This window comes from Larimichthys crocea, chromosome XIII (assembly GCF_000972845.2).
Source record: "Larimichthys crocea isolate SSNF chromosome XIII, L_crocea_2.0, whole genome shotgun sequence".
NCBI classification, from domain to species: Eukaryota; Metazoa; Chordata; class Actinopteri; family Sciaenidae; genus Larimichthys; species Larimichthys crocea.
In genome coordinates, this window is record NC_040023.1 from 26,863,881 (window position 1) to 26,878,071 (window position 14,191).

The following is a 14,191-nucleotide window of genomic DNA, read 5'->3' on the forward strand; positions in this document are numbered from 1 at the left end:
TTCCATCATTGTCTGACAGTCAGGCCCTGACCATTTCTGTAACCAACTGAAACCAGCAATACTTCACATACTACTTCACATCATGATTGGTCAGCTGTGAGGAGATAAGAAAGAAGCCAGGCTTTTTTTCTTCACTTTTCATGTCAATAACTTATGAAGATGAGCCCATCTGTATGTGTGGTGTCAGCTTAGGGACCTCAATTGATGATTTGTCGGAGTGATAAGTTGATTTCAGGTAGACGCTTAAAGTCAATTATATAAACAGTTTGCTGTAGAACTTTTAAACAGATTTCTGGTCTGCTTTTTATTCTTTTGTACTTAAGCTTAACACTTAAAACAGACAAATGGAAATATACTATTTACTCCATGTTGGTGTCGCAGATCATGTGGGATCCAGACTGAGTGAGAAGGGAGGAGGGGCGGGAGTGAACGGGTGAGACAGAATTACAGAGTGAAAGTGAGAGAAGGGGGAGAGAAGAGTAAGAGCTACCCGTCACGCTCCGACAGCAGCACCCACAGCCATGCCACGGTGCCTTTGCCAGCAGAGCTGCTTGTGTGCGTCGAGATAAGCCCAAGCCCTCTTGCCTTGGCGGTATAGGCTGGTCACGTAGCACCGGAAGGCAGCTTAGCCCCACCACAAATCCAATGGAGGGTTGTTCTTACTTTTACTTCCTCCCACACAGTCTTTCTCTGTCTTGTCCTCATTCTCTGTCTTCCTGTTTTTTGTTTTTTTTTTCTCAAGGGTTTCTTTGGCTTTTGCCCTTCTCTGTGTCTCTGTCACTGTTTGACACTGCATATTCACCTGAGAGATCGGTATTTATTCTTACCAGCAACCATTGAGGACGCAGGAGGAGGAGACTGGTTGGATCTTGATGTAGAGTGCATCTCATGTAGATATTTGGGCAGGTTACTATAGAAGTGAAACAATTAGTCAATCTAATAGTAAATTCACAGAAGTTTCAAAGGAAAATGACAAACATGTACTGGTTGCAGCCTCTCAAATGTGCAGATTTGCTGCATTTTATATATCAATGTAAAGTGAATATCTCTAGGTTTTGGACTTTTGGTTGGATGAAATTGGACATTCAAAGATGTATCATTGGGAAATATGATACAGATTTGTTTATTATCTATTGATATTTCATAGATTGAATGATGAAACAATTAATGAATAATGAAAATAAATGCCAAATCTGTAAATCCATAGAAAGGTTAGCCATTTCTTACTAAACAGCATACCAAAAAATGTCAGCTGTAAGATATGACTGAGTAACTGAAAGTATAGCGTGGTCAGTGATTACATGCCTTGGTCGTGGTGCAGTAAAATTCATTGATTAGAAATGGATTTAAATGTAGAATGTACAGCTATGTATGACATGCGATTGGAGTTTTATCAAATCCGGATCCATTATTGAATAATAACCCTTTTGAAAACTAATTTGTTTCAGTTTTCAACATTTGCAAGTGAATAAACTTGCTCAACACATGCTCAAATACTTCAACTTACATCTGGAATTACTTTTTGTTGGCTGAAAAGCCAGAAATATTACAGTTTTGATGATGACATTATGAACATCTATTTCTTGTGATTACAACCTGAAAATAATGTAGCTCGCTTAAATCTCAAGTTTTGAGAGCTCTAAATACCTGAGACACCACTCCAGATCATTTTGGACCAGCTACATCAGTAAGTCGCAAACTAGTTGGCTTGTGACTCCTTAAAATGAAGCTTATGGGGGGTTCTGCTGTCACTGTTTATTTTTCTGCTTTCCTGATCTTTTACATTTTTCTTATGACCCCTTTAAGGGGCCTGACCACCAGGTTGGGAACCCCTGAATCACTCTCTAGACGAGATGTGTTGGTCTCATTGAACGTAAAACACAGTTTGCTTGTGGTCAGGTATTAAAGAGGGACTTTTCTTTCCATTGACGGTAAATCTTTTGTTGTATACAGACAACAGCCAAAAGTTTCATTTTAGCCATTATTGCCATTCAATTTGCTAAGCTACAGCATCTGAGGTAATATATGGCTGCTAATGTTTGTGATTTAAACCAGCAAAAGTTACCTTAAATCCAAACTAATAGTAATCTGTTTGCTACAGTATTTCTGTATTGCTCTTTGCTGTATAAGGATAAGGAGAGATGAAAAGGTGCAATCTTCTGAGCTTCATGAATCCAGGTATTTTGCCAAACGGGTCCAGTATAGACGTGGGTGTTGGACCTCATTCCCAATATGACCGTTAAAGGTCATTTTCACTCATTTTCAGGAAATGAAGATTGATGAAATGTCACATGAAGGTGGCAGTCTGTGGTTGAAATCATGCCTAACCTGCAGGTCTACCTTTGTGCAGTATAGTATGTTTCACAGGTGTGCCTACACAGAAGGTGTCGGCTTACTTCGGAACTCTTTTAAATATTCAAATCAGGTCCCTCATGACATTGAGACCCAACACCTAAATGTTCATTCATGCGCAAACACATCAAACATTGAATAACTGAACCCCGGTGTCAACAGAGCCGTTCTCTGGGCCGTAAATGTCAACATACACATGCATGGCATCTGTCTTGAACTGAAAGGCAGTACCGTGGGTCTAAACAAAATGTTGTTGTTACTGTCAGTGTGAAAGACATTTTAGTGCTTTATTTAGACCAATTTTAAATAATGGTACAGACAGTTATACCAGCATGTAAATGGACTGCATTTATGCAGCACTTTTATCTAAAGTGATGTACAATTTTCTCATTCACACACACACACAAACACACACACACACACACACACACACACACACACACTGATGACAACAGGCTACCATGCAAAGTACCATGGGGTTCATTGTCTTGCTCAAGGACATTCCTGAGTCACTCCACAGCATGTCTTTATTCTACAAATTATTGTTTGAGCAGTATTCTGATACACGGTTCTATGCAAGTAAAACATTGTTCCAAGTAGGACATGAGCCTGGTCCCTCACACACACACACACACACACACACACACACACACACACACACACACACACAGTGGACACTGGACACACTGGGGGGTAAGGCCGACTGGGTAATATTGTGCCAGAACCTCCACGGTTAATCCTGTGGAAGTGGTGCTGCCCACGGGGTACCATAGTCTACACTGTGTGTTGATAAGAAAAGCCTGACAACAATGTGCCTCCAGGGCTGCATTCACACTAAACGGCACCAGAGGCAGCCAAATCACACTGTTCTTGCAAACCTTAATTGGGATATCTGATATGTCTGGATTTTGCCCGTCTGTAAACAAAAACCAGTGATTTGTTTTGTCCGGGTGCCTCTCATGTTGCTCATGAATTGCAGGTCTGATGGAGTTGCATTACGGGTGTGCATCACGCACTCTGGAGTGTCCTAGTTGTCCGTGTTTACGGAGCTCACTTTAACATCCACACAGGAATAAGAGAGTGGTGGATGCGGACATGCACTTAAACACATACACGCACACACTCCACAGCAACCCAGGAGGGCTCACAAAGCATTTCCACAAAGGTTAATAATATGCTTTAGTCATCCCCAGATAGCAAGGGAACACTTTGACACTAACTTGGTTACAGGCAGAGAATGTCACCTCTGTTTTTCCGGGTTTTGACTTTTTACTCGTTTATTATTCTCCGAGCTCCCTGCACGTTCTTATCCAGACCAGACTAGCTGCTCTGCTGAATTAATCAGCGCTTTGTGGTGCTGTCCAGAACTTTCCTCTTTCTTTTTTTTCACAGCTGCAAATAATAGGAGATAAAAGCCGACGCAAATAAAAAAACAGCATGACTCTAAAGCTGTGTTTTTGACCGGACATTGGTTAGCCATATTACAAAGCCTTGGAAAGGCTTGCTGATTGATTTATCCTGGCCTTGTTTCTATTTGTCCCCCCAGAGAGAATGAAAAAGCACATGGTGCTCTGTGGTCCCATCAATCTTTCGCTAACCAGATTGCATTGGGACCAAGATTCTTGACTGAATTAAGGTGAACATCCGCTAAGGCCAAATTTTCAGAGATGGAGGTTTATATTATTACTGAATGTCAGAATGGAAGAACTTGTAGTGCTCGCTCTTTACAACCTTGAGGGGAATATAGAAAGGTAGCTGCTGGGAAATTACAGCAGAGGTCAAGATTTGGGTGGGCTGTGTATGGACTTCTGCATGCAAGACACACACACACCTGGAATAACAGAATCACTTATCCTCAGGCTGTCTCAATGTCATGAAGATCCGCATGATGTTCCCTCTGCCTCAAATGTCCTTTATATATTTGTGTGACATTTGTCTTTTCTAAATGTCCCCAGAGACAACGCATCCAATCCTTAAATCAATTCTGTGCTTTTAAGCTTTGTGCTTCATGTTCATAGGAATAATATTAGATGGACTTCAAGAGTGCTTTCCATTCACCTCTTTCAAGGGTACTAAATGCAGATTTCCATCCACAGCACATGCTGGCATATGTTAGAGTCAACAGCCTGTAGCTCTAAATCTCTACATGGACTCACAGTTTGGTCAGGCCACAGAGATTTGTAGCTACCAAAGCCACTGTGTGTTCTTTTTTATGTTTTTACTAGACAGCAACAAAAACATTAACGTTTTCTTCTGTAGTGCAAGAAAGCAATGTAAGGAAAGAGGCTCACTGCTGAATTTACTGCAGTGCTACTGTAAAAGATCTGTGGGTCGGATTTATTGGCCTGCCGGTGTAATTACGTTGACCGGGAGTCTCTTGGTGGCCCTCCTCTCGTTGGGCTCAATTTATAAATGCCACAGAGCTAGTAATCCCACTGTTTCCCCACTTAGTTTGGAAAGGGCTCTAGCCATCCTCTGGCTAGGATTGATTACATATAGCTCAAATGAAGAGTAAGCAGTTTTCCACTGTCAAACACCAGCAGCAGCCCATGCTATTGATTCATTTTACAGCGGAGGTAAAATAAGGTCTGCCACTTCAGAAAACTCTTCATATTTGTTTCCCTTTTGCTCGTGAATTTATGAGCTGCTGTTATTTAAAACAGCTCTATTTTGTCTATCTAACGCACATGTGGTGGTGCTGATGCTGGCTGAGTGTAAAACCCCGTTTATGTAATGTCAGCCAGTGCAAAGCAGTGTTTCTTCTCAGAATAGAGTAAATTAGTCAATGCCTCTAAGGAGCAGATAAACCATTACACAGTTATGGATGATATTTACATAACAGTTAATTGAATTTGCAGAAGCATGGAGTGTCAGTGGAAACTGATTAGTGTAGATGTGAAATGTGAGCCTCTGTTTAAGTGACACAAGTTGTGTTAACGTTTTTGGATGCTTGAAAATATAAGTTCATCCAACAGATGAGTAAGTCCTAACTGCTACAGACTGAAGTATTATTCAGATCGATTGATTCTCTTAAGGTCCTTTTTTTTCGTGGTTTTCAACCATATCTCACAATCTTCCTGAGGAGATAGCATTTGCTCAATCTGTGGTAGACTGGGGCGTGCATTTAAAAAGGTCAAGCCAGCTAGCACAGTGAGCAACTAACATCCTCTAAGGAAGACTGGGAGATGTAGTTCAAAGGTCTGCGATTCTTTTTATGCTGTTTTAGGTCTGGTTTCTCCGTTAATCATTCAGTGTATTTACATTCAATAATTATCTCTCCATAGAGTAGCTTTCATTGTTAGTGGCGGAGTCCGCCGTTCCCACACAGGATTCAAATTGCCTTCATACCAGTGCAGATTCACTGAAATTGATAGAGTACCACACCTCGTCAGAGCTGGGTTAAGTGACCACTCGTAGAAATCAAACATTTACTGCTCGAGCAGCTGCTTCACAATAAAAGCATTCAACTCGCAAAACAGAGGGTGACTTTTATTCTGTTTTTTAAAATTGTATAATGCAATTTATTCATCACAGAGGTTAGTATATTTTTGGCATTTTATCAGTTAGAAATATTGCACAGAGCACTAGAAAAAGAGGGACCATTCATTTTTAGTTTAAAAACGTCCAAGGATGGGAAAACATGAAAGTAAATGTTAAAAGGTTCAATCGGAATTTTATAATATTTCACTGAAGAGTCATCGAAATATTTTGAGTTCTGATAAAAAAAGAAAAATCCATTTTGTTCCAAGTAACTTCATTTACATATTTTTACATACATGGCATTACTGAACAGTCAATAGTAGTAATGGAAGGGACTTTAAGCTTTAAGTGCTTTTAGCTTTAATTTTTGTAGCATCCTTTGTCCTTGGAGGTTTTATCTAATCAGTGGGTATAATGACAAAAGATAGGAAAGCTGGATTTAAGCCCAAAAGGGCTGGAGTTGAACTTCAAACAGGCCACGGATATGACTCATCCACATCCACCTTGACCCCTGCACCCCCCTCCTCATCACCCTCAAGCTCTCATTAGAATGCGAAGGACTTTGCATTGTACATGCTCCGGGGCCACGTTTGCTATGCACCGATTTATCCAAGAGGAAGAATAGCTGGAGGACAGGATTTAGACGCCCAGTGCACTATGCTGTCTTCTCCACATGGGTCATTGCTCTGGACATTCGCTGGATGTCATGGCTCTGGAAAACTGTCACAAAGAAGCGTAGAAGCAGAAGCTACATACATCTAGTTTGAAATGCCGTCTCCTGTTTTCCACTGTTGCTGCGCAGAGTGTTGCTGCGGGTGGAGTACACACAGGCTTTAGAGGACAAACTTGTTATGAAAACAGACTTTAAAAATTGTTCCTGTCATTGGAAAATCCAATTAGGTTCAGTTAAATTCCAGTGGCTTATTTAGAATAAGTGTGTTGTCTTTGTTTTTGCGATTGCCTCATCTAAAATCTGTTTATGCCTTCAATTCTGAAGCACTTTGTAATTATTATTGTACAGAATTTGTGTAGAGACTCCAAACATCATTGAATTAGGATGACAAGACATTAATCATACTTGTGCTGTATTAGAGGATGGCGGGTCATGGCTGTGTGGCTTCAGTGCTCAGACGCTTTCTATGTGAAGCCTCTGGGAATGAGATCAGTCTTCTTGTTCAGACATGACAAATTACAGGCTGTGGGCATCAATCTGCTGCCTTGACATGATTGACACATGTCGTCTGTCCAAGCATATACACATTCATATACTGCCCTGCGTGCTGGAACATAAACAGAAAGGACTACCTACAATAATTATGGACAAAAGCTGCCATAATACATCACCAGCCTCCAAAATCAGCCAGTAGCAAAATACAAATGCAATAGCTACGTTTCAACCAGTAGAGGGAGGTAGCTATGTATATTTATAACACAATTAGTAGAATTTAAATACTTTGCACTAAACTGTCAAGATTTGGACCTGAATCGATCAATAACACACTTAAATACTTGTATATACTGGTTTTCATCTACGAAAAAGTGGAGTTTGAGGTTAGGTTGAGGGTAGAGAAGTCTATTGGTATTGGTTTAAATGGTTTAAATGTGTCACACTCTAATTACACTGCCTAATTGGTACATATACTGGTGTAACTTTCAATTTGTATTTCCTTCATTTTGCAAATTCTTTTAGCAAACCATTTTGGTAAATCTATACTTTCTTTTTCTGAGTTGGATCCTGATACACAGCTGACATTACAATCTGGTTAGCTTATTTTAGCAAAACACAAGAAAGCAGAAGTCTTGTTGGCTTTGTCCGAATTGAGAAATACTCGTCCCAGCACCGTAGCTCAGTAATAAACATTTTTCTAAGCATTTAGTGGTTTTACAGGGAGTTAACACTTTGTAAGAGAGCCAGGCTAGCTATTTCTCCCAGCTTCTACAGCCATCTCGACTCCAGCACCATGTTTAACAGACAGACATGAGAGTGGTATCAATCCTCTCATCTGACACTCAGAAAGAAAGTGAAATGTTCAAATCATCCCAACTTTGCCATTCTGTCTTTTCTTTCTTTCTGCTTTGCTCGCGCCTGTGTTTGATTTCTTGCTTCCTGACTCTCTGTCTGTCCTTTTCATTTTTAAATGTTTATCGACTCCAACTCTTAATGCAGGGGGAAAAAGTTCTTACAAAGAAAAAATCAGCCACTTTTGAAGAGTGTCCACATTATTGGAAAGGTGCAATTGTATCAAAGTCCGTAAAAGAAAACCCCACACTCAGCTATTGCTCGGCATCATCCCAGCCATCCCTTGTGTAATAAAAGACTGTAATAATGCTTATTCTGTGAGATTGGAAGAGAATCAGACATTGTGTTCTTTCTTGGCACCACATAATGGTATTGATTCATGTTTTGGTCCTATAGGATATTTGTTAGAAAGGACTGAAACAAAACAAGCAGTAGATACGTGTGACGGAAGGTAGAACATTTTTTGATAGATAATTTTGAACCACAGGGAAAGCTCCATTAAAACTTGCCTATCAATACTTGGCGCCAGATTTGACTTAAGTGTGTTTCATTAACAGAGTCAGTGACTCTTACTAATGAGTCCCTCCTTGCACAGTTAATTACATCTTCATTGGGTCCTAATTCATTCATATTCACTCCTATGGACTCCTAAAGGTTGCATCCATTTAACTACACTAACGTCTCACACCTCGAATGATGCAATATGTCCCCGGCTCGTAATTTAACCAACAAATTATTCATCTACTGCATCTCCTGGGGGGAGAGATTCATTATCCAATTTAGCATACTTGTATAACGGGTGATATCAGGTAATAAATGACGAGTGTCCAGGGTGAGGACAGTTTTACAGCAGATAGAGAGCGTGCAAAACCTCTTGCCATCTTCGCTGGATTTAAGATGTCCATTTGGCTCTAATTTCCTGCCTTCCCCGTAGTCCATTGCTGTATCTGTTCGCAGTCTGACTCAAATGCCTGTCGAGGCGAAGAGGCTTATGTAGAGCAATCTTTGTGCTTTTGTGCTCCTGTTGTAGCTGAGTGATTCATGAGAGGCTTTTTTAGGGTAATGATGAAATATATGACTGTGTCTGACTTTAAAAGGAATCAATTAACTCCCTTCGAAGAGTTCAGCACAGATAATAAAATGGACACTGACATAACAGAGCATTTGTTTTGTTTATCTGCCTGACAATGCCTCATTCTCGCAGCCTGTCTTTCTGTATCCCTGTCAGGTTTATTGTGGGCTCAACCTTCAGCACAAGGCTGGGCTTTATTATTTTAATAAATTGCCCTGTATGAAGTGAGCAGTGGTGCGTGTCTGATGCATGTCCCTTCCTCTTCCCCTCCTCCCTCACCCTCTCTTCCTTTCTCACCCACCACTGTCGCGTTTTTCCTCCCACCTTCCCTCTTTCTGTCTTCTTCTGTACCTGAAATTAACGGCACACTTGCTAGTGAATGAGATGCATTTATAAAGGAAGAGGAGGAAAGTGAAAAGATCGAAGGAAAGGGCCCTCCGTTCAGCAGACAGATGTGTTCATCCTGCTAAGCCAGTGGTCATAAGTCGTCTGTGCCACCCAGCCTCTCGGAGCGGCCACAGACAGCGCAGACATCCACAGAGGATAGATGACCGTGAGTGGGGGCAGTGGAAGTGACGGTGAAAGATAGCTCGCTCTGACGCCACCGGTCATTAATCACAACTAGCCACCCTGTAGAACTGTCCAGAGAGAGAAAGCCCAGGCAATAACAGCAGGGTTGAATTGTTGTGGCGGCAGGTCAGTGTCAGACTGGATGGCACAACACCACCTCAGCCATCACCTCCTCGTTTTCTGCCTCTTACTGAGTCTTCACGAGGGCATTGAGCTAGAAAGCGGAGGCTTACTTCCACACTCTGACAAAATGTATTAACTGAGAGTGGAGATTTTTATATATATATTCACTTTACATAAAATGCTCAGAGCAACAAAAGATCCACTTTTTTGGATGATTTATTTGGTTCTTTTGGTCACAAATCTGACTTAAAGTGAGTGAAAACCTCTTGGCCAGGGTTTCCTGAATTAGAGCAAAAACCCAGATGCATAAAAGAGCACAATTGACTGTGACAAGCTGCTTATCTTCTAAAATTAGGACAGTGTCTCTGGTGTAATTGTTTGGTAATGTCTTTTTTATTTTTATTTTGCTTGGGTCTTACTTTTTTCTTTGAGCAGGTTAATGTTGTGTTCGATGCATCAATACTGTTGTGAGTAGTTCTTATGGAGGTTAAAACTGAGTTCCAACCTTTGGTCTTGAGCCTTTGACACAATATCCATGACCCTGTAGCAAAAGAAGCAACATTATGGTAGCAGTTTTGCATAGGAATAATGGGTTACCTTTACTCCCTCTCATTTTCTACAGGCCAGTGGTGTTCTGGGTAACTGTATGTCTCAATGATTGTCTAAATGAAGGCCAGTACTCCAAAGACGTCCTACAAACAGCAACTTGACAAATAACTTGTCAACACAAGGTTAAAATTTGCAGCACATAACTCCCCCTAAAAGAACAGAGACAAGTTAGTAATTTCCTGCGTCAAGTCTTTATGCGAAGCTAGGCTAATAAACTTCTGACTTTAGTTTCATATTTGATGCCGTAGACATGAGACTGGTATGTGTCTGTATCTGTCTTAACATCTTACTCTCAGGAGATTATATTTGAATTCTACTGAAAGCATATCGGCGTGTTTCTAAAAACATGAAACTATTCCTTTAACCAGCCATCTACCCACAGAGCTGCCAGTTTATTTTCTCATTTTTAAGGGAATGTTAATCATCTCTGTCTGCATGCTCACAGATGACATTACATATCACATAGTAACCAATGGGCCACCCTCTGTAATTGTTGATATAAGCTGAAAGATAAGGGATGCTGAAGGCTCAGATAATGACCAGTGTTCATGTACAATAAAAGGAAAAGATCTGAATGAGAAGAGTCATGTGTAATCTCGGCGTTGCGCAACGGAACGTCCCTGTTCCTCCACATGATCTGGTGATTCAGCTTGACATTGCCACACCACATTTGATTCATGTTTCTCTCTCATGAATATGTGGCTCCTGCTGCCACAGTGGAGGTACATGTTCATCTGTTGTAGTGTTGACAGCTTTTTACAGACGACACTTCACTCCTGCATGAAAACACACTCTCGGAGAGAGAGAGATTTTCCAACAAGGGTTGTTAAATACCTGTGATTGCCGCCATTGTCTGGACACCTCTACCCGATTCCTCCAGCAGCTAACTGTCTTTATTGGTCGTCGTCTGCAGGCTGCGGGATAATCGAGCAGAGCACTTGTGAAACACAGGACAATGCTCGCTTTGTATGTTCTGTATTTACATTCCAGCTCTAGAGACGCTCCAAGAAATGTGAGATCCGTCACTTCTGAGAAAATATCTCAAGCCATCTTTCTTGTCATACACACCTCGATGAGCCTTTCCAATAATCACACACTTTAAGGCTTGTGTGTGTTTGCCAGCAGGTGCATTTGTGTCGCATGAGTGAACTCTCTGCTGCATTTATGTCATGGTGATCACTACTGTAAACAGGAAATGTCTGGGAGGAAAGAGCAGATTGTGATTTGTGTACTGTGTGTGTGTGTGTGTGTGTGTGTGCGTGTGCACATGCTAATACAGCCATTCCAGTGCACACATGCTGGTGTTCACACCAGCGTGCTGCAGCTCTGCTTACATAACCGTGCTTGTGTATTCCGTCCATTCGTTGACAGTGGAAAAGCAGCAGCTCCCCAGTGGCTTCGCTATTTGTTGTTCCATAATGAAAGCGTTCCTCTTCTCAGGATTAGGCTTCAGCCTACCTGGCTCTCAATAGGAAACTGCTGAGATTAACACTCGCTCCCCAGTGCGCTGCTCTCTGACGATGACAAAGCCTCACACACAAGACCCTCTCAGGGCTTTTGCTGGCAGCTGCTGACACCAGGAGGTTTTTATACGGGTTCTTGTACCACTTTAAAGTCATTAAATAGACTGATTCTCTCACTAGTACATTAGTGCACTCTCAAGTGCTGATCCTATCATGCTAGAAAATTAATGATAAGGAAGGTATTGTGCATGCACTCTAAACATATTCGCAAATTAAAAGACGACCATAGCCATAAACAAACAGAGTGATTAGTAAAAAATTAAAAGAACATGACTCCATAATGGATGTCAGTTTACTAATTGGAGTATTTTTAATCACCTATAAAATACATAAAACAGACAATACATCAAACATGCCAGCTTAAGTAGACCAAAGTAACTCACATAATTTCCATGCAATGAGGCTCATGTTGTTGGATGAGCACACGGGGAATTCTTTCATTTTCCCTCTTTGGTCACACTAAAGCTTAATTAGAGAGTGGAAGTTGGAGTGGGAGTTCTCAGAGAAAATTGGGCTTCATAACCATGCTCAGCTTTGTCTGGTCTGCACGGAGAGAAAGTATATCTCTGAACCTATGAGGTTAAAAACACAGAGATGAATAAGCCAGTCAGCCTCCCTCTGAGGATGTTATGGATGATTTGATGGCCGCTCAGGGCCGCTGCACAGCAACACAGTATATCACGCAGCTACAACGCCCTGTGGGATGGAACCAGGCCAGTCTGAGACCTGTCTAAATACACTGTCCAAGTGCCAAGTGTACCAGCAGGGCCCTGTGCAAGGTCAGAGAGGAACAAAGGACCAAATAAAATCCCTCAACTGCAAGTCCATCAAGGATCTTGTGTGTCCATGTCAGAATTGTTGACAAAAGTCTTGAAGGGGTTTGCTGTTTTATATCACTCATATCATTTCGACTGTTTGCAGACAAATTCATGAATTATTTCTTGATTAATCAATAAAATTACTATCGTATGAGTAGATAATGAAAACAATCATTAGTTGCAGCCTTGGTAATTTGCACAGAGCAAATGTTGCATTCAGGGTACACCAGTCAAAGGCAGATTCAAGTTATATTCTTGTGAAAAGCAAGTTGGAAGAATCAGCCATCATTTCTCTATTTAAAAAAATAATAATAATAATCAGAATATGACTTATTAAATAGATTTAAAAATCTTCATTGATTTTTGTATTTCATGTTTTTTATTGTGATTGCGGCTCCCTGACCTCTGAGTGAAGCCACTAAAGCCTTCACTACCGAATCCAACCAGCAGATGGAGCACATTCAGTATTGAATATGGGCCTGACTTAGTTTGAGGTCACACTTGTTTAATGTACTCAATTCTAACAGCTGTTTCACACTCAGCCCTCTTAGTACAGATGCAGGAGAGAAACACACTGTGAGAATACAGCTTGATGAGAAACACTCTATACTTTGCCTTTCCTGCTTTTCTGATGTGGATTCATGAGCAAATGTAAACCAGGTCCCCCCACTTCTTGAATTCATCTGAAACATTACAGGACCTCTTTGCACTCCTGACTCCTGTCTCACCACAGCTCTGCCCTTAAATGAATAATGCATCACAGTCTTTCCAGTTCACTACCTGAGTCTGCTGCCCAATTATTACACCCTGTTCTGCCCTGTTGATTTTTCACTTTTCCACATTCATTTACAAATGCCACCTCCTTCTATCCTTCACTAGATAAGCAGACACTTATATGTCACAGGTCTCACTATGCCCCCTCAAGTCTCATATAGGCACAGAAGTGTGCTTTAGCTCCGAATGTGAAAATCTCAATTTATTATGGTGGGAGTCAGATGGATGTCATTCTCTTGGGTGCCATAAAGCCCCACACTCTCAATGGCTATGAAATATCCTAGCAACAGTCTAGCAATTGGTGTGCACTGAGCAGGGTTTCATTTCTATCCATATATTTAATAGTTTGTTTTTTTGTAAAGATTTTTAAAGTTTTTTTCATTCATTCATGATAATAACCTTTCAAGAGCAGTACTGACTCCTCAGCTTATTATTCATTTCAAATTAAATGTAAGTCTATAGAAGTATCGCTATAAGAGAGTAAATAATGTGTTCTTACTAATGTAAAATAAATTACTCAGTAAATTACCTTCCAAATACTTTCTAATGATAATAACTTATGACGTATAATAATAACTATATTTGAGAATAATAAAACTTTAGTAAAAACTTTAGCAGTAGAGGTAGTTTCACTTTTGGGTCCTGCCTGAATTAAACTATAATTTAAACGGTTGGAACAACATTTAAAGTACATTTACATTTTTTTTAGAACTTTAAATGTAGGCCAGTTGTATGGAGCACCAACAGTGTCATGGAAATAGGAATAAAGCATTTAATTAATCGCTGTTACAATCAGAATTCTGATTGTAACATTAGCATTAGTATTAATCTATAAATAAATAGATTCAAT

At 40.5% G+C, this 14,191-nt stretch overlaps 1 protein-coding gene across 3 annotated transcripts in view; it reads left to right on the top strand.

The window, feature by feature from the left end:
* Positions 1 to 14,191, top strand: part of oxr1a (oxidation resistance 1a) — a 151,558-nt gene that overhangs the window by 73,085 nt on the left and 64,282 nt on the right. The window lies entirely within an intron of this gene.